The sequence below is a fragment of the Chenopodium album genome, chromosome 14, assembly GCF_948465745.1.
Source record: "Chenopodium album chromosome 14, dcCheAlbu1.1, whole genome shotgun sequence".
Lineage (NCBI taxonomy): Eukaryota > Viridiplantae > Streptophyta > Magnoliopsida > Caryophyllales > Amaranthaceae > Chenopodium > Chenopodium album.
In genome coordinates this window covers 35,459,428-35,485,139 of record NC_137847.1, presented here as the reverse complement: position 1 = coordinate 35,485,139, position 25,712 = coordinate 35,459,428, and the positions used below count along the sequence as shown (strand labels likewise).

Here is a 25,712-nt window from a genome sequence, read left to right as displayed (position 1 = left end):
CATCATAATGTTTCATCTCAGATTTATATCATCACAGATGGACATTTGACAGATAGGTATGCCCCTTAAATCCTTAATCCGTCTATTACAACTATATTCAATAACTGGTTATGTACACCCAAAATACCTACTACTACCGTCAAACAAGCCGAGGTATCTCAGGAATGAAGCAGCTGCTCTAATCTGCATTACCTTGTTATATTAGGATTTGTTGCGGAGTATACTACTAGCACATTCAGGCTGAAACAGGGAGGTTGGCTTCACCCTTCTCACCAACTGCATAACGAGATGTATCTGCGCTTAGACCTAATGAGTAAAGGTGCTTTCTCTTCTTCACAAGCTGTAAAGCAGTTTGTCTATCTTCTTGTGCCTCAGCTAATTCAGGCTGCCCACATCAATAAATTAGGTAATAAGGAAACTCAATCTTGTTACACCATACTGTACTTGATCATTGATATGCAGGTATGCAGTCATGTAAGAAATAAAGAAAATCTAACCTTCAGGGCCAAAGCTTTGTCAAAGATTTCAATTCCACTATCAGGCTCCCTAAAATTCAGTTGTGCTCTACCAAGGGTCGTCCAAGCCTGGAAGACAAATCTCAAAACAATATCAGAATGCCTCGTAATTAGAGCTAGAGGACAGAAAAAATGATATGGAATTACTGCAGTATCTAATTATTATAAAACCAACTGCTGTTGGCAGCATAAAATTGGTAGCTAAGCGGGAAACTGGTTAATTAATCCATTACAAGCATAATAAAATTGTTTGTGTCACAACTATTGAAGCGAAATGAAAGGGGTATTGGGGTGTAAGGAGAACGAAATAAGATCAATTACCTCTGCCTATGATGGGTCCAATTCAGTGGCTCCTGCAAAACAAGTCAAAAAACTGAAGTCAAATCAGCCGGTGATGTTATAAGCAATATTATTTTAATCACATGGATACACAAGAAGCTCACAAGTAAAATACACAATCAAGCATGAAATGGATTCTATTGGGAAGTAGAAAGCAAATATACCAACAATGAACAACAGAGCAATTACATAAGCAACACTTGTATACATGTGGACTATAAGAGAAAACGCATAAATGAGGAGCTGAAAAAAATAAGCATGTAAAAGTGTAGGCGTCGTTTGAAGTGCGTCTACGTTAAACATGTCTGATTATACTTGGCACTCATAGGAAGTAGGAATTGACATAATACGATTAGGGACAAGGAAAGTAGGGAGCCGCCAACAAGTTTTTAAGGAACTTGTAAACCGTTCACGGATCATAAAAGGCAACCACGAATAAAGGGAGAACGATAGGCAACAACGATTGACCCGTGAAGGTTACACCCCATTCATAATCCATGAGATTACTAACTCCATATGGTTCGGAACCACGAAAGGAGGATCGGGAATGATGGTACGAAGTGAGTCATGTAGTCACATTCGCCCGTATTGGCCTCTACTCGATTCTTATTGTGAAAAGTAATTCATGCGATCTCAAAGACATACAAACAAAGATTCAATTCGCTCCAAACTATTATTATGCTAAATTGGTTTAATATTAATGCAACATATAATTCTAAAATATTAGTGATCACTTTGATTAAACAACAAGATTAAAAAGGAACCTAAACCGGTCGTCCAAATTATCTTATTAGGCGTGATTTTTCAATTACATATTCCCTTTAAACATGCAGTATGGTGATCATAAATATAATAAAGTAAACATTAATATTGGAAGCAATTTAACAATAATGAAACAAATTAATATGTGACAAACATAATAAAAATTGTTAGAAAAATAATAGAAATAAAAGGAACATGATTCCTTACTTTGATTTTGTTTGCTTGCAACTACAAAATAATAAACGCGTTAGTAACTTCAAGGAAATTAATAAAACAATAATTAAAATTAAATTAAATTAAGTTGATTTAGGGCCAAACCCTCAAACAGTTCTACCTTTCACGCCTTGGTTTAAGGACAGAACCTCGGGTAAAGTACGGACTCTTTGGAGTGCTTAAGGAAGGAATGATTTAGTTAGGAATATAGGTTAAAGGCTTAGAATATGAGAGAGAGAGAGAAGAGAATGATTTTTGGTGTAGAAGAGAGGAAGAGAGAATGATTTGCTACACCGAACTGCAGAAAGGAGGCTCGTATTTATAGAGGAAATGAGTAGGGGATCACACGGTACCCTAGAAAAGATAAAAACCCTATTTTGGGGCGTCGTGACATGGTCAGTGTCTGCCGTGACACGGTATAGATTACCGTGTCGCGGTGCATTATTTTGCCCTAAAATGATAAAGCGCGTGCAGTGTGTACGCGGAGAAAACACGGAAAAATCTCGTGTCACGGCATGTGTACTGTGACACGACAAAGAATGCCGTGACACGGCAACTTCCACCGTGGCGCAGCGCGTGGTGCCGTGTTATGGTGTACTGTTTTTTCCGAAATGCGTCCAAATTCATCTTTAACTTAATCAAGCTCGGTATTTTTAAGTGCCGTTTCATAATTTCGGGCTATTTAGGTTTATTATTCATCAATTGGGCTCAATTAATAAACAATACAAAATGAATTAAAAAGGTTCGGGCCAAAATACAAATTGGACCATGCCTTGACTAAACATTAGGATTGATCCGTTGACTATTTTGTGAGCTGATTTTGATCGAACATGGACTTTAAGCACTCTCGGGATTAAATACTCAACCCGACCAATAATGGCGGTGAAAGGTTGTTCATCATCAGGTTTGGTTTCGGGGAGACATTTTTAGGTGTCTACAGAAGCCCCCACTTTGACTGAGTTTGTAGATTCGTCAGTTTCAAAAATGATAGTCAAAGTAGTCGATTGGGACGAAGAATTATTTAAGACGTTCTTCGATCCTAAATAACTCTGTATACGCCGATACCTGCAGAAAAATGTTAGTTCCACAAATAAAAGAGTAAAGGGATAGAATACGTATCTGACACCAGTGTATCGGTGGCAAATATGTTCGATAGTATCTGACACCAGTGTATCGCTGGCAAAGAAATTTGGTAGTTTTCTATGCTTGAAGAAATCCATCGGATGATATTTGTTGAGATACTTTCCATGCTTGAGGAAAATAGATAGATGATATAATCGCTGATTTCTTTGCCTTGAGAGGTGGCAACAACCAACAATTTTCCATGCTTGAGGAAAAACTTGTCTGATGATAAGATTGCAAGTCTGTGTGTATCGAGAACCTTGGGCCGTGAATCTTCTTTGCTTGGGAGATGATCGCTAAAGTTTGAAAAATGATGATGGTTCGATTGTCCCCGAACGTGGGCCGTAGATGGTTCGATTATCCTCGAACGTGGGCGGTAAATGGTTCGTTTGTCCCCGAACGTGGGCTGTAAATGGTTCGCTTGTCCCCGAACGTGGGCCATAGATGATTAGACCTTCAAGTCGACTATCCGACCGTATTAGGTGCTTGAAATATAACTTTGATGCTTGCTAGGGGTAAAATGGTAATTTTGATACCATTTAAATATCAGTTAGAATTTCCTGCAAGTTTTTGGTGGAAAAATAACTGACAAAAACTGTGGAAAATTGTTCAAACTTGGTCAAAAGATGCTTGGAATATGCCTGGAATATTCACTAGAAAAGCTCCTAAGGTGTGCAGGAAACGCACGTACACCGTGCCACGTGGAAAGCTGCCGTGATGAGGCGTATTTTGCCGTCACACGACAATATAATTCGTGACCCGACCTTCTTTTTCTGTTGCTGAATTAGTCAAAAGCTGCCAATATTCGTTGGCAGATTCCTGGAATTATGCAGACCACGCGCGTACACCGTGTCATGTTGATGGGCGCCGCGACACTGGAATTCTGCCGTCAGCGGCATATTATTTCGTGACGCGGTGGTTCTTCTTCCTGCAGAATAGTCACGTGTGCTCCAATCTTGTGCCCTTGACCAGCTATTTTGCCGCGCCACGTATATTTGCACCGTTACTTGGGAACAAATACCGTGACACGGGACATTACGCCGTGTCACAGCGTTTTTCTTTTGTCTTTAAATTCGGATTTTCGCGTGCTTTCTTCCTCATTTCATTTTTGCTGCTGCTGCTCGATGTTCTTCGCCACTGCCGCGATCATTTTCGAGCTTTTTCTCATTTGATTCTTCACCAAATTCACTCAAATTTCTTGCAAACTTTCTCATTTTCGAATTTCTACAAGGATCTATGTTAGTTTTCTTCCTTTTTGTCTTGAATTTGGCTCCAAATGAGCAATTTTCATATGAAACTCTTAAAAAATCAAATTAGGGGTTTTTGATTTTGAGCTTTTATGTCGAAATTCTTGCCATGAATTAGCTTGTATATGAATGTATGTTAGTTTGTGAGCAATTTGAGACCAAGTTTGCATGATTTGGTGAAGAAATGAGTAAATCACCATTTTTTATACTACTTGGTGCGTGAAATGGTGTTCTTATTGTTTCTTGCACTTAAAATGATGATATAATTGTTGTAGATCTTGTAAAACATGCTATGATGTGCCAATCTATTGTTTTTGTGCAATTTCGAAACATGCTCTATTTTTTTGTGTATGTACTACATTGTCATGGAGAACATAGTATCATGCGATTAGGAGAACTGTAGTATTAGTTTGTCATTGAGAAACTAAATACTAGAAATGATTTTATTATTTTGCTAATTTTTAGCCTTGAGGTAAAAATTTAGCGCATAATGGGAAATGCAACTTAAGGTAGCCGTTAATGCTATTTTGAATAAATAATCAAATAACTTAGGAAATGATGCTAAGTATTTAGATTTTTATCTTTTTTGAACATAATAGCATGCCTAGACAACGAGATCGAGATATTTCTACTCGTGGCCGGCGTCAGGCTTTGAGAGAGGACACTCCCTCGGTTCTTGAGGATATAAATGATGCCTTGGAGCCCGAGCCTCGCCCCTCTACGAGCATGGGTAGGTGGACTCCACCCTCGTGGACTCCAAACGAGTTAGTTTTCTGTCGTGATAACCATGTTTCTCACCGTCCACTTGCTAGATTAGTCGATGGTGTACTCAGCCATCACGATTCAGGAGTTGGAGATTTGATTCCCCGGCTGTACGGGGTCATCATAGGAGACCCTGTTACCAACGCCTTGTGGGAGTCTGCTGGTTTAGGCGATTTTTATTCAACAATTGTGGGATTTCGCAGCCCCCGAGGTTGTGGTTCGATAGTCGTCCGAGCGTTGTTGGAGTATTTTTGGGATACTACCAACACTTTCCACTTCGCTTAGTGGGAGATGACGGTGACTCCTCTCGACTTCAGCATGATCAGCGGTTTGCGTTTCACCGATCAACCCGTTCAGCAGATTACTGAACTCACTTGGGGTCGAGTGAGGTAGTGGACTTGTTAGGTCCTGTCTTTTACCAGATCAGCACTTGACCGGTGCCTCGGGGTGGTCCTCGGAGTGGGCGATCAGAGTCGGCTTCTGTTCTTGCCCATGGTTTTGATATTGCTGAGACGATGCCTGAGCAGCGAGTGCGGATCTTCATCTTGATCCTTATTTTTGGGACTCTTTCTCCTAATAGGAGTTCTCGCGCGCTCCTTTGTTACCTACCGTCTTTGACCGGGATCGCCGAGATAAGATCCTTTAGTTGGGCTATTCTAGGGTATGCTGATTTGCTCTCGTTGCTGCGTCATGGCTGTAGGCAGCTGAACGATCAGTCCCCTGTTCCCGTCTATGGTCTTTGGAGAGTTATAGAGGTGACGATCCTTTTTCTTCATGTTTTGCTTTTATCGGTTTCGCTCATGTACTCAGAGATTATTCTTGTTGCAGCTGTGTATCTATGAGTACTTCCCAAGATTAGCCCCTCGACGGCGTCGCAGAGCAGTCCAAGAATTTCCTGTCGGTGCCAGCTGGCGTGACCGGGGCGAGTCACGAGTGGAGTCAGTACCGAGTCTGTGAGGGTTGTTGCGTTAGGGTACCACCATTGTTGGCATAAGGATCGACTTCATAGTGTATTCCTTTCATTTTAATGTTATTTCTCGGCATTCATTGCATTCTTTTATGGTTTTCAGGTCCCAGTCGAGATCTAGTATCGACCTTGGGCTGGCTTGACTGACCTTCCCGAGGCTTTGGAGTGCTCGGCGTGTCGTACCATCTTCTTTGGTACATCACGTCTTGTCTGGTACCTTGGAGAGCGCATAGTCCGTCAGCACAGCGTTGACCGTTTTGTGGTGCCATTGTCTTTGCCTAAGTCGATGTTGCACTCACGCTTGTTGGAGGCGCTGGTGAGCGGAGGAGAGCGCTATTAGCTTTCTTGGAGAGCTTGAGCGCATGGACGTCGACTACTCACAGGACTTACTCCCTTACTTGGCTCCTCCACCCCGGCTTCCCGAGGTTTGATTTTTTTGAGAATTTTTTTTATGGCAGTCCCTGTTTAAGCCGTCGAATAACCTGATTATTCGATCATGTTTTAGGCGACTACTCGTCGTAGGGGAAAGATCGAGATCCCGTCACAATCCGTCCGTTACCCGGGGCCGATTGGTATGGTCGAGGACCATATTGCTGATGCACCAGAGGGTTTTAGACAGGTGCAGGAGTCCCTGTCTGATGAGTTCGAGCCAGTAAGCTTTCTAACACAGCTTTCATTCTTCTTAATATTGCTTGTTACTGATTTTTTGCTTTTAGGTCACGCACTCGGATATGATGAGCATAATGAAGCTGGATGATGCTCTAAAATATTGCGTCATCAAGCTACGTCGCGGTACGAGTTGTCGGAGTAGTTTAGACGATGTTCACGAGGTATGTTCGCTTGTTTTCCCCTGTTTACCTTTTCTTTTATCTTACACCACAGATCTCTTTTTATTTTTTGTATTTCAGGAGCGACGGAGGTGACGGAGGTCTCATTCGCGCTCAAGGCATAGAGGCTCGGTGTAGGGAATATTTCAAGCATCCCACACTTGAGCTCCACTGTGATCATATACTTAAGCATGGTGTCGTCCAAAGGGAAGGAAGCTAGAGCAAAAGAGTCGCCAACAAGTTTTAGGAACTTGTAAACCGTTCACAGGGTGAAGGTTACACCCTTCACGATCCATGAGATCGCTAACTCCATAGGTCTGGAACCATGACTGGAAGTTCGAGGATGAAGGTACAAATCCAACCTAAAAGAGATTGAACCTGCCCTAAAAATAGGCCTCTACTTTATTCTTCTCGTATTCATGTGCGCTTTCTGACTAACATGCAATCAATAGGTTAACCCTAAACCTGTTTAATCTATGTTGGTTAAATTTAATGCACAACAAAGCTATTATTGGTGATCACTTGAATTATAATCATATTAACCTAAACAAGATTATTAATTATTTGATTAAGCGTAATTACAAGTATAAATTCCCTTTAATCCGGCAAGAGAGGGCGTGATCAAGCAATTACAATAATAAATATCAAGCAACATAATAATAATCACAATCATCATAATAATAATATTCTCAATAAAGCATAATAATATTAGCAAGATCCTAGGCATGATACTAACAAGATTAATAACAAATCCTAGAATGTCACTAAACAATAAAGATCAAAGCTTTATCTCTATTATGATACTAACATGATATAAAGAAATAGAAAGCAACCATACATGATATTAGAAATCTTAGTTATTACCCTAAACATGATGCTAGGAAGTAATAAAACATCCTAACATGATACTAGGAATCAAAACAATCAAAGCATGATTTCTATATAACAATTAAATTATTTACTTGGATGTCTCGTATCTCTTTCTAATGACAAAATACACACGTTAGTAACTTCAAGGAAAATATTAAACAGTAAATCTAATCAAAGAATTGAAATAGGATTTGGGACCAAACCTCGAACTTGGCTAGATGTGTCTAGAACTAATGTATGAGGAATTTTGTAAGAGGGGAAGGCTTAGAAAAAGAATAGAGAGAGAGAAACCTTCTAGCTTTTAGAGAGAAATTAGAGAGAGATGATTGTTGATGAACGTTGATTCTTGATAATTATTGATGAAAACGGGGGTCAAGGACCCTATTTATAAGAAAACAGTCCGAAAACGATAGAAAATACTTCAACTTCTATACGGAATAAAACTGGCATCTGTCGCCAAGCGACATACATCAGCGTCAGGCGACAGATGTTAGCGCCAGGCGACAGACTCTGTCGTTTGGCGCTAATTAAAATATAAAACGCGTTTGTACGCGGAATCCTCTTCTTAATATGATTAAGCAGCAAATTCCGTGTTTATCAAATTAAAATCAGGTTTATCATAAAACACTTATTTTATTCCCATTAAAATTCTTTAAAATATAATTATCAATCCTAATTCCATTAGAATTTAAAAGGAACCTTCTAAATATTCTAGAAGATTAAAATCAATCCTAATAACTTTAAGAATAATAATTTATAGGTCCTCCTCTAGATCATTGGGCCACAAATTCATTTCGAGCCTAATTTTGTTTTCCATAACTTCCTCATTATTCATCGGAATTGGGCTTATAATATATAGTTGGAAAGCTCTTTTCGAGCCCGACCCAACTACACTATTATTGGACCCTCATCAAGGACCAAACTAAATTGGACTGGCTATTTTCATAATAGAGTAAGAAAAGAAATGTTTTCAAAAACAGAAAGAGAGATACTTTAATAAAAACATCCACATCACTAGACTTTTCACACTTTCACCTCGTTCGATAATCAAATGACGTGGAAGGTGTTCATCACTGGGTTTGGTTTTGGGGAGACACATTTGGGTGTCTACACTTGGACGAGGGGGAGCCTAGTCGCCGTAGACGATCCCTTGAGATTCGTCGGCATTCTCAGGCCTAGTGGCAGCAGGGCCAGCAGCCTCTGTCTTCTCAGCCATTTCAGGAGTTTTAAACTCAGTGGCAGCAGCCCTAGTCTTCTCAGCCGTTCCAGCACTTTCAGACCCAGTGGCAGCGTCCTCCGTCTTCCCAGCCATTCCAGCCTTCACAGCTTGAGTTTAGGTCGATCATTACCCCCGTGGATCAGGGCTTATTTTCGATTCCATTGTCTGGGACGATGCCTCCACTGACGATACCTAAATCTTGGAGTCAGCCTACGCATTTTACCAGCTGGACAGGACCTGCCTTGACTATGTCTTCTACTGGAGTTGTAGGGACTAGTAGGGACACTACTCCTCGTACTCGGATAATGGAGGGCCTTTTTGGTCCGCCATTCCCTTACTCGCAGTGTCGTGATTACACTGATTCTAGTTCTTCTAGATCTGAAGATTTTTGACCAAGGGTTTTATTATGTACATTGACACTACTTATGTACCATTACTCATTCTTGTACATTTATTCACACTCTGTATTTGACACTTTATTTATTCGGTTAATGTATATGTTAGTGTGTGCTTATGACTGTTTGTGTGTGATTATGTATTTATTAATGACGCGAAAAAAAAAATATTATTTTTTTTCGTAAGTGGAGGGTACCGACCTTTTCCCAAAAAAGAATAGGAAAAGTTTTACAACTTCCCCAAAAATAAAATAAAATAGAATAAAAATAAGAGGAAAAAAAAGGGGACAAGTCTTTCAACTTCCCCAAAATAAAAATAAAAATAAAACAAAGGGAGAATTTTATTAGGAATAAATAAAGAAAATAAAAATTAAGAGAAAATAAAAATGAAAATAAAAATAAAAATAAAATAAAGGGAGAATCTTATTAGCAATAAAGGGAGAATTTTATTAGGAATAAAATAAAGAAAATAAAAATTAAGAGAAAATAAAAGTGAAAATAAAAATAAAAATAAAATAAAGGGATAATTTTATTAGCAATAAAGGGAGAATTTTATTAGGAATAAAATAAAGAAAATAAAAGTTAAGAGAAAATAAAAATAAAAAGAAAAATAAAAATAAAATAAAGGGAGAATTCTATTAGGAATGTAACTCTAAAAAAAAAAAGAGTTTGAAGGATAAACGGTTAAGGAGAACGACAGAAAAATCCGAAAAAAATAGGTCAAGGATAAAAAAAAGTTAACGCGTGAACACCGTGACATGTGGCCTGTACCGTGTCATGGTAGATATTGCCGAGCCACGGCGCCTTGTACCGTGACACGGTACGGTTTACCGTGTCGCGATGCTCAGATAGTTCAGCGATGTTTTTCGCATGCAAAAGGATAAATTTTCTGCGTTTCTGGACTCTTTTGGCTATAAATTACGACCAGTTAATCTGTGATGTGCATAATTACGAAACATAAAATAGCTAGAATTTCATATTTCAATAATAATGTCTCAGAATTTTGATAATACATTGCGTGACTGGTCGTATTCCTTGACCAATGCAGAGAAAATAGAGCTAGAATTATTCCATGTCAGAGGTTTACTAGTGTTGAGGCATGTAGCAATTGAACATGATTTTCTGAGAGCAACCTTAGATTATTGGAGTCCGGAAACCCGTTATTTCAAGTTCGATTATGATGAAATATGTCCTCTGCCGGAGGAATTTGGTGCTATCTTTGGCTTCCCTGCTAGAGTTCTCGTTGCGATGCCTACTCTGCGTGAATATTATTACCAGGATTTTGAGCATCATCTAAATCTGACAGATCCAGATTTAAATAAAATTGTGTGTGGTAATGAGGTAGATCTAGAAAAGCTTGCAAATTTATATTTTAATCGTCCTGTCTCTGAGTCATACCATGTATACCGTAGGAGAGCTTATATTTTTTGCATGTTTAGCAAGCTTTTATTTGCAAACGGTAGAGCAGGACATGGTAGTTTAGCATTTGTGCTTGAACATGTTGAATCTGGAAGATCCCCTATGCCTACTTGCCTTGGAGAAACTCTGCGTGGTTTCGATGAAGCAAAATCTGACCGGAAAGCCGTCAGGAAGGGCTCTCTAGTACTGTTGCAGGTAAAAATGGCTTTTGTTTAATAACGTGACATGTGGCTGGCACCGTGCCACGGTACTGTTTGCCGCGACACGGTGCTGCGTGCCGTGTCACGGCGCTCCATCAATTTTTTTTATTTTTTTTTTTTTTTGGTGATGGAGCATTTGGAACTCTTTGAAGCCCCCAACGATATTGAAAAATATGGTCCCAATGATCTAGTTTGTAGGAAGAAAAACTACTCTGCAAACATGTCTTATGATGATTGGAAGTTATTCTTTGCGAAGAGAGAATTTTCCATTCGATGGGTGGTGCCTTGGTGGAGGCTTACTAGGATGGTCGGGACGAATGATACCCCGTATTGTCGTATTCCTAGTCTCTCGAAATTGACTTTTTATTGCCCTTCCCGATTGATGCGACAATATGGACTTGAACAAGTAGTTCCACGCTATAATGATAGTCCTCGTGAAGTATCATTGCATGAAAGTAATGTGCATAAGTATGAGACGTATTGGATTGGAAGACCTTTGTGGACCATTTTTTCAAGTAACCAACCTCCTCCACCCTTGTCTAGTGCATACAAATCATGGTTGAATCCTCGGAGTAGGAGGGAACGAGTTGGATCGCGTAAGTTTGATGGTGATGTGAAGGAACGACTTGGAAGTAAGAAGCCACCTCCTAAAGATCGTCTTGGTCCGAGAACACAAGGAATTGAGTTTAAGACTCCTATCATGCCTAAGAAGAAGAGTTGGGTAAAAGGAAAGGGTAAGGACAAGATGGTGTATAGAGAAAAATAACCTAAGAAACCTAAGAGAGGTGAGAGGGGTGAAAGCTCTACTAGGGGTGTCACGGTTCAAGCTACGAATGACACACACATGGTGAAGGCTGACCTAGTTGAAAAGAAAAAAGAAATTTCTAAGGAGAAGAAGGATTACACTAATATTGCTTTGCTTTTATGATTTAAGTTTTAATTTTAAATAATGCGTATGATGCCAATAATTGTACTGATATTTATTTTTATTAATAATAGCATATTTATTTTTACCTCAATTAAAACTTAGAATGACTTTTTAATATTATTATTATTTTATTTAATTTATCCGAGTCAAGAAGTCGGACGCAATGGAAGAATAAAAATTGTCGAATGAAATAATCGTAAAACAATTAATAAAATGCAAAATCCCGGAAAAGGCTGTTTACCGCGATTACCCGCCGCGTCACGGTAAGTTTTTCCGCGACACGGTGCTTCTCTGCTGCATTTTTTTGCCAAAATTCCGCCGCGACACGGTGTATTTTGCTGTGGAGCGTTAGTCATTGCCGCTACGCGTTGTTAATTGCGAAATCCAGAACTACTGCCATAATTTTGATGTGCTGCGGTAATTTGCGCCGTGGTGCGGTGGATGTTGACATGGAACGGTGGTGGCTGACGTGGCACGGTGGTTGCCATTGTGGGATTTTCTTGGCTTTGTCGCATTTTACTGCCTTGTTTGCTGTACTTGGCCGACGAAGGAGGGATTTTTATTTTTAAAGTGGCCGGGCCCCCTTGAGGGGTTACCAACGTATCCTTAAGAAGAAATCAGGCCAAACGTAGCTCTATTGGGTCTTGAACCCGTGCAACTAGGCAAAAAATTTCTTGAGTTGATCCAAGTTGGTTAAATTATGGAAGCTGTTGCCATCCATGTCTACTAATTGTGCCGCTTCGCCGACAAAATGGACTTGACAATATATGGACCTGACCAATTTGGTCTAAATTTTCCTCTTGGATCTAACACATTTTTGCGAAGTGCCTTAAGCACTAAATCACCTTCTTTGATATTCCTAGTCTTGACTTTTTTATTGAAATGTCGTGCCATACGCTGTTGGTAGGTTTGGACATGATGCAAAGCTGCCAAGCGTTTTTCATCAAGTAAGACTAGTTCATCAGATCTCGCTCTAATCCAGTCGACTTCATCTAGTTGGCTTTCCAACGCGATTATATGACTTCAACTCTATAGATAAAAAGAGAAAGGGGTAGCTGCCGTTGATGTTCGAACGGAAGTTCGATAACCCCAAAGGGCAAAATGTAGCTTGCTCGATCAATCTTTGTAATTTTTTGTCATCTTTTCGATGATAGTTTCCACATTCTTATTGGCCGATTCAACTGCACCATTCGTTTGTGGTCTGTAGGGTGATGATATGTGATGCTTGACATGATATTTTTGTAATAATTTTGTGCATTCATCTTGGAAATGCGTCCCATTATCACTGATCATTTCGTGCGGTACACCATAGCGGCATATGATGTTTTTCTCGATGAATTGAGCCACGTGTTTTGCTGTGAGCTTAGCATATGAGGCAGCTTCAACCCATTCGGTGAAGTAGTCAATTGCTACAAGGATGAATTCGTGTCCCCCTTGTCCTGGTGGTGTTAACTTCCCAATGATGTCGATTTCCCAAGTAGAGAAAGGCCATGGAGAAGTATATGTGTAGAGAAGTGAAGGTGGAACGTGTTGCAGATTTGCGTAGAGTTGACACTTCATACATTTCTTAACATATTCGTGGCATTATCTCTCCATAGAAGTCCAATAATAACCTTGTCGTTGAATCTTTTGGACCAACATCTTGGCATTCATATGCGTTCCACATATTCCGGCATGAAGGTTTTCCATGGTTTTGTATGCTTCTTTTTTAGCTATGCATAAGAGATTTCTCCCTTGTGCGGTCCTTTTGTGGAGTTCTCCCCTGATGAGCACATACTGTGAGGCTAGGAGCCTCAAAGCACGTTGTGCCCTTTTATCAGTGTTAGGAGGGTATTCTCCCTTTGTCACATAGTTAAGAATGTCTGTATACCATGGTTCTTCATCCTCTTCTTGTGATTCTTGTTCATCATCAAGTGCATGAACATAAGCCGGCTTATATCTTCTTTCTATAGTCAATGGCATTCTGACTGTGTCTCTTGGAATTCGCACCATTGATGCCAACTTAGCTAGTGCGTCGGAAAACTAATTCTCTTCTCTAGGTAAGTATGTGTATTCCACTCATCTAGTTGCTCCGTGAGAGTTTCCAGATGAGCTTGATACGAAGCGAGACTTTCACTTCTCACTTTCCATCTCTTAGAGATCAGGTTGATGATTAGTGACGAATCGCCATAGATTCTGAGCTTCTTAATTCCTAAGGCCACAACTGTTTCTAATCCCAAGATGCACGCTTCATATTCTGCAGCGTTGTTGGTTACATTAAAATTGAGCTTCATGGAAATTGGGATGTGTTCATCGTTGGGTGATACGAGCAAGACTCCTACACCACAACCCTTTTGGTTCGAAGCTCCATCAAAATAAAGTGTCCAGCTATCATCTTGGGTCATGAGTAGATCTTCGTCAGGGAAATCATACTCTTCTTCTTCTTTCTCAACTTCTTCTAGTGGGAAATCTACTAAGAAATCAGAAACTGCAGAACCTTTGATGGCCTTTTGTGGTACGAATTTCAAATCAAACTGAGCAAGGTTGACTATCCACCTTGATAATTTGCCATTGAGTATTGCCTTCTCGAACAAGTACTTGAGAGGATCCATCTTTGATACGACATGTACTGTATGAGTGAGCATGTAATGTCTTAATTTCTGTGCGGCCCACACGAGTGAGAGACACAACTTTTCAAGTGGCGTGTACTTGGTCTCATAACCTTGAAGCTTCTTACTCAAATAGTAGATTGCATTTTCTTTGCTTTCGATCTCTTGTGCTAGCATTGCTCCCATCGTTTCTCTTGTGACCGTAAGGTAGAGTCGAAGAGGAAATTCAGGTATTGCTGGCGCTAGCACGGGTGGATTTGCCAGGTATTCTTTGATCTTGTCGAAATCTTTTTGTAGTCATCATCCTATTTAACTGGAACATTCTTCTTTAGCTTCTTGAATATAGGTTCACATATCGCAGTGAGTTTTGATATGAACCTACTTATATATTGCAACCTTCTGATGAAACCTCGAATCTCTTTCTCAGTCTTGGGTGGTGGCAGGGCCATGATTGCCTTGACTTTTGTGGGATCTATTTCAGTCCCTCGATAACTGATCACGTAGCCAAGGAGTTTGCTTGATGTAACTCCGAATGCACACTTCGCTGGATTCAATCTCAAGTTGTATTTGCGGAGTCGTTCAAAGAACTTACGGAGTGCAATGATGTGGCCTGGTCGATCTTTTGACTTGACGATCATATCATCAACATAGACCTCTACCTCTTTATGCATCATATCATGTAACAATGCCGTGGCTGCTCTTTGGTAGGTGGCACCTGCGGTTTTCAACCCGAATGGCATTACCGTATAAAAATATGTACCCCATTGTGTAATGAATGTGGTTTTCTCCATGTCTTCTTCGCCCATCAGTACTTGATTATATCCAACGTAACCGTCCATGAAGGAGAGGAGTGCATGGTTTGCTGTATTGTCGACCAGAATGTCAATGTGAGCTAGAGGGAACCCATCCTTTGGGCTTGCCTTATTGAGATCCCTGTAATCAACACACATTCTGACCCTTCTATCTTTCTTTGGAACTGGAACCATATTAGCTATCCACTCTGGATACTTGGATTCTTTGATGAAACCTGCAGCCAGTTGTTTTCTAATTTCTTCCTTGATTTTGAGAGCCACATCCGGTTTCATACGGCGTAGCTTTTGTTTCACAGACTTCATACCTGGAATGAGTGGTATCGTATGCTGAGCTATATCCCTGTCAATACTTGGCATATCTTGGTATGACCAAGCAAATACATCAACAAATTCACTAAGCAAGTTAATTAGCTCTTTGTGTTCGTCTTGACTTAGTGTTAATCTAATTTTAACGTCTTTGAGAGTCGTATCATTGGAAATATTAACTGTTTCTGTATCTTCAATAATTGCAGTTTTATTTTCATGTTCTTCCATTGATTTTATTATTTCTTTGTCATTTTTATCATTGGCAAAGCAATATTGATCAGGGTTAGGGGAATGACTCGCATCGTAAGCAAAGGTACTCATCTTATTGAATTCATTAAACATTACATCAAAGAGGGCGAGGTTAGTTGTGACCTCGCCGGAATTATTTGGGATAGAGGGAGGAGACTCGACAAGAGGCTCAACACTAGGAGGAACTACAGAAAAAGACTCGATAGCAGAAAGGGGGTTGGCCATAGATCCTACAGGCTCATCAATAGACTCAAAACTCGGACTCGGACTCGGACTCAGATGATTCAGATTCATCAAACATAGGGCCTTCGCTAGTGGTCACTTCCAGCTTTTCTCCACTTGGCATAGTGATCTTCACCGTTTTGCGCCAACCCTTTAGAACACCATCAGTTGGGACAATCAACTCAGAGGGGTCAAAATCTTTGCTTGACATGACAGCATGAATAAGCTCAGAATTATCATTATCGATGTGCTTAGGTTCATTCTTTTCCATCCCGAAAAGAAGATTAATATTCATATCATATGAGCATGGACTAGTTGGTTTCTTAAATGTTGAGAACACATCGCCTTCGTCGATGAAATCACAATCCATGAACACCTCGAACCCTAGCTCACGTTTCCCATTGTAGATGAAAGGCTCGGGAAATTCATAGCATGGAAAATTCTCCCCTTCCTTGATGTATTGGCCATTGAGAGTGAAGGGATAAGGATCCATGGTCATTTCTGTTTTCATGGTTCGAGCATTGTTGCGAGCCTTCATCTTCAAGAGAGCTTGTTTCATCTCTTCTTTTGTTGTCTTGAATCCCAAGCCAAAGGTGTCTTTCTTGGGTGCACCTGGGTGGCCCCAAAGTTCAGCCATCTTTTTCTTGATGCCAAGGGTCATTCTAGGGAAATGCCCTTGCTTCTTCATGATTGCATTAATGTTGACATTTGAATAAGGATCAAAATTGAGGCGACACTTCTCCTTTTCTTCAATTATGAGAACATCTTCTAGAGAAAACCCCCAGAGATCCTCATCTTCCTCATCATGCTCGACATGAACAATGGGAGTGTCAATAACTTGACTACGCATAGGAGAGGCATCAATGGTGATTGGAACCCCTCCAACTATGGCTTTGACTTTCTGGTGCAGCGATGATGGGATTGCCTTTAGCTCATGAAGCCAAGGGCGACCTAACAACAGATTGAGAGAAGCCTTAATGTCCACCACCTGAAACTTTGTGTGACGTTCAATGGCTCTAGTAGTTATGTTTAACATGATAGTACCCACGGCTTGACGGCAGGTATTATCATAAGCACGAATCCCTTGAGTAGAGGGAACCAATTCTTCATCTTTTATGCCCAGGTTCTTCGCAGTGCGTAGCGGGCATACATTGATTGTTGGGCCACTATCAACTAGGCTCATGGGAACATTCATCTGCCTATAAAGCACAGTAAGGTGTATGGCCTTGTTATGTTGATCCCCTTTCGGGGCAAATCCTTATCAGAAAAGGAAATCAAATTGCTGGTACTCGGCAATTCAAAAGTGAGAAAGTTGACTATCCCTTGAGGAGTCATGTCACTATCAACCCCTATCTTCACAAGAGCATTCATCACAACCTTTCGATGCTCATGGGAGGTAGCCAAAAGCTTCTAAACATTCATTTCCACCTTTAGTCTTTTGCAATTGTTTGATTACATTGTTGCTTACAGGGTCAATGGGATCAACTATTGGTTGTGCTTGTAGTGGAGGTGGAGGTGGATTAGGTTGTTGTAACCTTCCATTCCTGGTGAGAACCTTAACCTCAAGGTCCCCCCAAACATCTTCGCTATGTTCATGATTGACAACGCCAAGAGATGAACAGGCTATATCTTTGAGATAGACGTCTTCGTCGTCACTATCTCAAATACCATTAACTTCTTCATAGCTTGAAACAAAAATAACTTGTGGTAGAAGTTCATCCACGGATTGGATAAGTAGTGACGGATCAAATGAGACTTCATCTCCTGTGATAGCCAAAGCATCAGAAAGGAGACCTGTTTGATTATTAGGCTTCTTGGCCCCCGGAGGGACAGGAAGTTGATTAGCATAAATCAGGTCTTGTATTGCATCCTTTAACTTCCAGCATTACTCAGTAGTATGACCCTTGCCTTGGTGAAACTTGCAATTAGCATTGGGGTCATAGCTAGCAGTTCTGTTCTTAAGCCTAGGCTTCGGAAACGGTCTGATAGGCATGATCAATCCTTTACTGTGTAGGCGATCAAAAGCAGTATCATAGCTCATTCCCAAAGGTGTGTAAACCCTCCTTTTCCATTGGAATCTCTGAGTGGGAGCACTAAGAGCCAACACATCATTGAGGTTAATGTTGTTGGTAGCATTGTTGGGCTTGGAAGACGAAAAAGAAGGACTGTCGTTCTTCTTGTTTTTCCAAGTGTTGTTGTTGTTGTTATTGTTGCTACCAGTAGTCTTCATCAACTCGTCCTCAATATTGATACCAATATCGTACACCGCTTCGAAAGTGTTCAAAGGCAGAAACTTCAAATGTTGCTTGTACTTATGAGTCAGATTCGAAATAAAGAGGTGAACCATCTCCTTCTCTTTGGGAGGATCCACCAAGAGTGTAGCTGTTTCTCTCCACCTGTTTAGATATGTAGTGAAGCCTTCATTCTCTTTCTGCTTGACAATGGAGAGTTCTGGGCTTGGATGTTACACTTGTAACGACTCATGAAGCTTTCAATAACATCCTCCCAAGTCGCAGTATGCTTGGAATCAAAAGAATAAAACCACTGTTGACAAGCGTGCTCTAAGGAAAAAGGGAACACAGTAGGGAAGAGTGCTACATCTAGTTCTTTGAGAGCCATAGTTGCAGAAAAAGCCTTCAAGTGAAACATAGGGTTATCAGTAGGCTTGAACTTTGGGATGTCAGCAGTAGAAAACTTCTCAGGAAGCTTGTCTTTGACATTCAGAGAAGTGGCAGATTGCCCTACATAGGTAAAGTCCTCAGAAATCTTACTCACTTGTTCTTTGATCTTGTCCATTGCAGCCACAGTGACATTAGTCTGTTCCATGGTGGAGACTTTAGTAGTGAGCGTATGCACCATGGCAGCGAGTGCTTCAATGGTCTTGTTGAGGTTCTCGACGTCTTCCTTAGTGGCCATTGGAATGAACTCAAAATGAACTGGAGACGAAGGTGGAATCTGTGGAGATGATTGTTGAGGTTTCCTTGTACGCCTCTTAGATTTAAGTTGAGGTAATGATTCGAACCGTAACAATCTACCTCTGCTTCTCGACCAAGTGCTACGATATTAAAAACAAACGCACCTTTAATGACTAGACTCAACCTTGACCCATCCGGAAAAAAAGGTAAGAAATTTTTCGAAATTTTTTTTTTAGAAAATAAAAGTATGTATAGGAGGATACCATCCAACTTATTCCTTAAAAAAAAAAAACACACGACCTTCCTAATGTACGGTCATGAACGAAATGGTGCACGACTCAAGAAAAAGTGTGTGAACTCGACATGACTTGTGAGTGATTAAGTGAAGTTATGGACGCGTGTTATAACCGTACAGTTAGACATGGCACTAAACCGGACATACGAACAACATAAGTACGTACAAAAACCAAAAAAAGACTGACAGGGCACTTTTCCTAGGCACCGTGTCATGGTGCTAAATGTCGTGATACGGTACTGCATACCGTCAGACGGTATAAAGCGCTGTGTCACGACACTGCACATTGTGGCGCGGCATATCTGCCGTGACACAGTGCACAGTTCCAGGTCTAGTTTTGTGATTTTTCCAGATTTTATTCGATTTAAGTCCGTATTAAATTCTTTGTGGAATAAAAACACTTAGTCATAGGTTAGTCCAAAAACAAAGTGAACAAACACATGTGGAGTTAGCACCAAATAAACCACATAGCACTTAGTCATGATGATGCAAAGAAAAGTTCGCAACCTAAGGTCAAGATTTATGTTCAACTATGGTCAAGCTTTTTGGTGTCACAGGGTACCATGGTTAAGAGTTTGGACGTGTTGGCAAGGCAGCCTCCCTTGAGGGTGTATGCCAACAGGCGGCTCCTTGCGAGTTCGTGATGAAATCGAACTTGACTCCATGGTTTGAGTGGATTTAATAACTCGTATGAACCCTTATTGCCATGAGCGTTTTTGGGTTGATAGAGCTTAAATCCCCCGGGGCTAAAATGTATGTAGAACACACACGTTTTTTCAGAAAAATCGAAGGAAGCTGACTGTGAGAAGAGAAGTAAAGCCACTGGAAAGATTTCAAGACTGCCGCGACACGACAGTATATACCGTATCACGGTGCTAAACACCGCGTGACGGTGCCCTGTGCCGTGACACGGCATGCTCTGCCATGGCACGACAGTCAGGAAATCTGACTGGTGCCTCTGTTTTCTTCGTTCACGACCAGGTTATCCAATTTTTCCTATGGGACAGACCTGGAATACGACGTTAAAACGTTTATGCATATGCAAAAATGCCAATTTAATCACAAGAATACTTTTCAAGAATCTTTCAAGTCTCATCCACTCATCTTAATTAAAAACCGATTACTCAAATCGATTAAATAACCAAGAATCCTCCCAAGTGGAGTCGCTAAATTGTAGGTGTCGTTTAAAGTGCGCCTACGTTAAGCATGTGTGATTATGCTCGGCACTCATAGGAAGTGGGAATTAACATAATACGATTAGGGACAAGGAAAGTAGGGAGCCGCCAACAAGTTTTTAAGGAACTTGTAAACCGTTCACGGGTCATAAAAGGCAACCACGAATAAAGGGACAACGATAGGCAACAACGATTGGCCCGTGAAGGTTACACCCCATTCATAATCCATGAGATTACTAACTCTATATGGTTCGGAACCACGAAAGGAGGATCGGGGATGATGGTACGAAGTGAGTCATGGAGTCACATTCGCCCGTATTGGCCTCTACTCGATTCTTATTGTGAAAAGTGATTCATGCGATCTCAAAGGCATACAAACAAAGATTCAATTCGCTCCAAACTATTATTATGCTAAATTGGTTTAATATTAATGCAACATATAATTCTAAAATATTAGTGATCACTTTGATTAAACAAGATTAAAAAGGAACCTAAACCGGTCGTCCAAATTATCTTATTGGGCGTGATTTTTCAATTACATATTCCCTTTAAACATGCAATATGGTGATCATAAATATAATAAAGTAAAAATTAATATTGGAAGCAATATAACAATAATCCAACAATTAATATATGACAAACATAATAAAAATTTTTAGAAAAATAATAGAAATAAAAGGAACATGATTCCTTACTTTGATTTTGTTTGCTTGCAACTACAAAATAATAAACGCATTAGTAACTTCAAGGAAATTAATAAAACAATAATTAAAATTAAATTAAATTAAGTTGATTTAGGGCCAAACCCTTAAACAGTTCTACCTTTCACGCCTTGGTTTAAGGACAGAACCTCGGGTAAAGTATGGACTCCTTGGAGTGCTTAAGGAAGGAATGATGTAGTTAAGAATATAGGTTTAAGGCTTAGAATATGAGAGAGAGAGAGAGAGAAGAGAATGATTTTTGGTGTAAAAGAGAGGAAGAGAGAATGATTTGCTGCGCCAAACTGCAGAAAGGAGGCTTGTATTTATAAAGGAAATGAGTAGGGGATCACACGGTACCCTAGAAAAGATAAAAACCCTAATTTGGGGCGTCCTGACACGGTTAGTGTCTGCCGTGACACGGTTAGAGGGTGCCGTGACACGGTATAGATTACCGTGTTACGGTGCACTATTTTGCCCTAAAATGATAAAACGCGTGCAGTGTATACGCGGAGAAGACACGGAAAAATCTCGTGTCACGACATGTGTACGGTGAGACGGCAAAGAATGCCGTGACGCGGCAACTTCCACGCGCCGTGTCACGGTGTACTATTTTTTCCAAAATGCGTCCAAGTTCATTTTTAACCTAATTAAGCTCGGTATTTTTTAGTGCTGTTTCATAATTTCGGGCTATTTAGGTTTATTATTCATCAATTGGGCTCAATTAATAAATAATACAAAATGAATTAAAAAGGTTCGGGCCAAAATACAAATTAGACTATGCCTTGACTAAACATTAGGACTGATCCGTTGACTATTTTGTGAGTTGATTTTGATCGAACATGGACTTTAAGCACTCCCGGGATTAAATACTCAACCCGACCAATAATGGCGGTGAAAGGTTGTTCATCATTGGGTTTGGTTTCGGGGAGACATTTTTAAGTGTGTATAAAAAGCATTTTGACACAGTTTATGTAATCTAACACCTAAAGTACAAAAGAAAACAGACAAAGGAGAGTGTAGCGCACGAGTTGCTGCCTTCAAAGCACCCCAGGAGTCTCCAACTTCAAGTAATACTTGAGCCTTCTGTTCGTGCAAAACAACCTTTTCGGGCATCAAAGTAATAGCAGCCTCCCACTTTCCAAGTGCTTCGGAATATTTACCATCCTTGAAATTAAGGGTGAGGAAGGCAGCATAAGATTCCAACTTCAAATAATTTTATCAACATCATACTAAACACCAAGTTTTGGGGCAACGGATAGCTACAAAAACATTTATTGCAAAAACAAACATGCTGGAATAGCTATTAACTTATACCAGACTAAGAAAAACCCAGACAGTAGTGTATAGATAAGCCATAAACCGCATAGATATCAAAGGACTCACATGTTCACTACAAAAAATTTAAAATGTGCAAATGCTAAAATACAACTAAAACCAACAATTGCTTGCTCTACATGCAGGACATCACTTAAGAGTTCCATTAGTAAACAATTATGTAAAGCATTGGCTTGCACATTGAGAGGGCATTTAGATAAGGCAGTTAGGCAGATGCATCTTAATATGTGGTATAAATTGTATTAGGGACTATAACTACACAAATTTATCAAAACATGATCATATTATCAAACCAGATCAAACAGGCCACTGAAATTCATACCTTTGCAATGAAATCACATAAGTACATAGCATGATAAGCAATACTCACGGAATTATGACCAATAATGATAAGAAATATTAGCTTGATAAGCAATACTCAACAATCACTTCCCCATGCTCATCGTCATGAAATTTATACACCATAACCCGTCAATTCCTTCACTTCGTTAACTAAAACATCACACAAAATTTACTGTAATAAAATACACGAAACACTTAACAGAACAATATTGTCAAGAATCCTATAGACCTCAAAAACTCAGCTATTTTTTGCATTTGTTCTAGCTCTAATAAACAATATAAATTTTTTTTATTCTAGATAATCTAGCAAATAAATAGAAAACATCTTGCAAATCTGATTTAGAATAGCACTATCTATCTATTGCTTGTTCCATGGATGTTTTCTTCTGGACATATCTGCAGCAATGTTTCCTGACCTATAAAATGTAGCATACCATACATTTCATCAAAAATTGCTTCTAGGTATCAAAAAAAATAAAACACAAACGTACCATACATTTTAGTCATTACCCGATAATCGGTTAATCAGGAAACCATGCACCAATAAGCTGTATTTGTTAGTATTACCTATTCAAGATACAAACCACTCTGCAATTTTGCTGCCCGACAATCAATAAAAAGAATTCGTACTTGTAGGGAATATTTCAAGCATTACCCCAAGCTTGAACCCCACTGTGATCATACACTTAAGCATGGTAGCGTCCAAAGGGAAAGAAGCTAGAGCAAAAGAGTCGCCAACAATTTTAGGAACTTGTAAACCGTTCACGAGGGAAGGTTACACCCCTTAACGATCCAGGAGATCGTCAACTCCAAAAGGTCTTGAACCAAATAGGGGTCGGGGATGAAGGTACAAATCCAACCTAAAAGAGATTAAACCTGCCCTAAAAAAGCCTCTACTTTATTCTTCTTGTATCCATGTGCGCTTTCTAACTAACATGGAATCAATAGGTTAACCTTAAACCTGTTTAATCTATGTTGGTTGAATTTAATGCACAAGAAATACTATTATTGGCGATCACTTACATTATAATCATATTAGCCTAAACAAGATTATTAATTATCTTATTAAGCGTGATTACAAGTACAAATTCCCTTTAAACATACATAAAAGGCGTGATCAAGCAATAACAATAATAATAAATATAATATCAAGCCACATAATAATCATCATCATAATCATAATCAAAATAATCATGTTAAAGCATAAAGCATAATAATAGCAAGATCCTAGGCATGATACTAACAAGATTAATAACAAACCCTAGCATGTCACTAAGCAATAAAGATCAAAGCTTTAGCCCTAGCATGATACTAACATGATATTAGAAAAGAGTAAAAGGCACCCTAAACATGATGCTAGAAAGCAATAGAAACATCCTAACATGATGCTAGGAATTAATAAATAATAAACATACTTTCTACAGGAATAGAGCAATAAGATTACATACTTTGATGCCCCGTACCTCTTTCTTATAACAAAATACACGCGTTAGTAACTTCAAGGAAAATATAAAATCAAACAATTAAATTAAATAATGGAAATAGAGATTTGGGACCAAACCCTCAGAAATTATAACCTTTCACGTCTAGGGCGAAGGCAACTTCGAATTCGGCTAGGTGTTTCTAGATCTCGTGTATGCAGAATTTTGTTTGTGAAAAGCTAGAGAGAATTTAGAGAATAGATGATGGTAGATGAGAATTGATTGATTGTTGATGATGAAAAAGGAGGTTCAGGACCCTATTTATAAGAAAACAGTCCGAAAATAGGTAGAATTTGATAAGGAATAAAACTCCACGATGTCGCCGCAAAACCAAACTTGTCGCTTGGCAACAAGCTCTGTCGCGTGGCGACAAGGCTTGTCGCGTAGCGACAGGCCTGTTGTTTGGCGACAGCCTGGATTTCTACGTGCTTTCAAACACGGAGTCCACTTATCAATCAAAATTGACTTGTAAAGTCCGTATGAAAACTGAAATCGTATTTTTCATAAAATAATATTTTATTCCAAGTAAAACTTATCAAAATATAGTTATTAATTCTAATTTTATTAGGACTTAAAAGAACCTTCTACAGAATTCTAGAAGACTATAATTAATTCTAATAACTTTAGGAATAATAATTAACATTGGGCCCTCCCCTAGATCATCGGGCCGCATGTAAAGATCAAACCGGGCCCAGTTTAGTATTTTGGCCATAACTTCCTCATTATTCATCGAAATTGGGCTTATAATATATCGTTGGAAAGCTCTTTGCAAGCCCCATCCAACTACACTATTATTGGACCCTTGTCATGGACTAAACTAAACTGGATTGGCTATTTTCATAAAATAGAGTTGTTTTTCGAAAACAGAAAGAAAGAATTTTAATAAAAACTAACCGCAACACCTGACCTTTCACACTTTCACCTTATTCGATTATCATTCGAGGCAAAAGGTATTCATCACTGGGTTTGGTTTTGGGGAGACACAGAAGCCCCTACTTTGACTAAGTTTGGAGAAACGCAAGTTTCGAAAACACAAGTCAAAGTATCAATAGAGACGGAAAATGATTCAGAACGTTCTGCGATCCCAAATCATTCTTGTAACGCCAATACCTGCAAACTAGCGTTAGTTAAACAGATAAAAGAGTTAAGAAACGCGTATCTTGCACCGTCGAGCACACGTCTTTGAAGGTAACCGATTTGTTGCAGTTTGTTTTGACGACCTTCCACAAGCTAGAGATTACCGTCTGAAGACTACTACGCTTGTAACTGCCTCCATTGCCTTGCGACCATCTTCCGCAAGCCAGGGAACATGATCGAAGATAACTTCGCCCGAAATCACCTCTTGTTGTTTGTGACAACCCTCCACAAGCTAGGGAACGCTGTCGAAGATATCTTCGCCTGAAGTCATCCTCATTTGTTGCGACAATACTCCGAAGAATATCACCGAAGACCAACGCCTGTTAATCTTTTAAAGTTCGCTTGAACTTTTTTTTGCTATGCCAGTGC

General features: G+C 39.6%; 1 pseudogene; it reads right to left on the bottom strand.

Moving 5' to 3' along the window:
• Positions 1-235: 235 nt before the first annotated feature.
• On the bottom strand, positions 236-22,413 carry LOC145577993 (uncharacterized; annotated as a pseudogene).
• Between the last annotated feature and the right edge of the window lie 3,299 nt (positions 22,414-25,712).